This window comes from Sinocyclocheilus anshuiensis, unplaced genomic scaffold, assembly GCF_001515605.1.
Source record: "Sinocyclocheilus anshuiensis isolate Anshui unplaced genomic scaffold, SAMN03320099.WGS_v1.1 scaffold1406, whole genome shotgun sequence".
In the NCBI taxonomy this organism is placed as follows: domain Eukaryota; kingdom Metazoa; phylum Chordata; class Actinopteri; order Cypriniformes; family Cyprinidae; genus Sinocyclocheilus; species Sinocyclocheilus anshuiensis.
In genome coordinates, this window is record NW_015557146.1 from 575,858 (window position 1) to 577,622 (window position 1,765).

A 1,765-nucleotide genomic window follows, 5' to 3' on the forward strand; every position below is an offset into this window, starting at 1 on the left:
TATATATATATATATTTTTTTTATGATTTTGAACCACACTGAAAACTGATACTTTTTGTTTTTTCTTTGTGTGTGTGCGTGTGTAATTTTTTAAAAATAAATGATGTATTGTTAGTTTTACTCTTGGTCTTTGTAAAAACAAAAACCATCAGAGTAGTTGAAATCTATCTACAGTCAGTAACTTATTCGCACCAGTAGATATCACTGTCTTTATACATTCAGACTCGTAACGAGAACATCAGAGTGAAAACTGATGTAATCAAGTAAAATTGAGAAATTTAAAAAGTTTTTATCACTCATCCAGAGTGGTAAGTACTAGAAAAGTATTTTTAATGTTTGTAAGTCTTTTTTAAATCAGTTAACATGCAGTGTTTACCCAAACAGAGTTTAAAAAAACTTTAATTCATTAACTTGCTTATGTACTAGGTGTGTACAATTTACAGGTTAAAACGGCATGCTGGTTTAAATTGGCCGACAGATGCTGCCTTTTATGACCCCCTGAGCCGTTTTGTTCGATTCACGAACAAATGACTCATTTGAATCGAATCTTTTACGGAATCGTTTAAAGAGAGCTCATGAGCTCATGCATTACTGATTGGGCAACCAAACTTTCACAAGTTATTGTTACTTCCAGCTATATCTCTCTGGATTGTTGTAGCCTACATAAAGACGGCACGACAGGAATGGGTTTCCTGCAGTATTACACTGACCAGGGGTGCGTTTCCCAAAAGCAACTATGGTCGCAAGTTCTGTCGTTACCAATAGAGTTCAATGGAACTCTGGAGTTGTTAATGAGGGCAGTAAACCGAGGGCCTATAAGCTCATGCCTGTGGTTTATTCTGCTTGGTACACTGTATGTTTGAAGCACAGTGTGTGGGTGAGGTGTAATTTCTTACATCTGCAAAGGAACTTCATGAGAAGAACAGACTGCAAAACTGACTTAAGAGTCAGACTGAAAGTGCAACTTAAGTAATCTGGTAACCACTCGTCAGTCAGGATGATTTTCTTTCTTCTGTATACGCTTATCTTTTTCATCTTTTCAGGTGAGTCACTGAAAATATATAGTTGATTGGACGTTTTATCAGATGATTTTGTATTTAATGAAACAGGGTTAACAATTAATCAGTTTTAAGGCCCGTTTACACCAAAGACGACAACTATAAAATCGTTTAACCCTTAAAACCTAAAATCATTCTAAATTTAAAAGAATAGCAGAGTTCATGCTAAAACTACACACATAGGAACCATATCATTTGAATTGCTTTCAGAACTTTTTCTTTCAGCTGACAAACTTTTTACGAACATTGACAGCCAATCAGAATCCAACCTGCTTAAGAGCTCAAGCATTTAAAGCAGCAGAAAGTACATAGGTGTGAACACTTACCGTTCTTGGTGTGAACGGGTCTTCACACATTTTTACAGCATATACTTAACCGTCAAAAGTTCATAATCTTTATCATATGTACTTGAGAAAGTGCTTTAAATGATTTTCAGGTGTGTTTGGTGCTGCTGATACTGATGAAATCCAGTCCATATCAGTGATGAGGGGAGATTCTGTCACTTTACACACTGATGTTACTGAAGTACGATGACGTGATACTGTGGACATTTGGATTAAAAGACAATCTGATTGCTGAAATCCATAAGCAGGTCGTCTATATGTATGATAGTAAAGGACGTTTCAGACAGGACCAAAAGACCGGATCTCTGACCATGAGAAACATCAGAACTGAACACTCTGGACTTTATGAACCAACAGTCATCA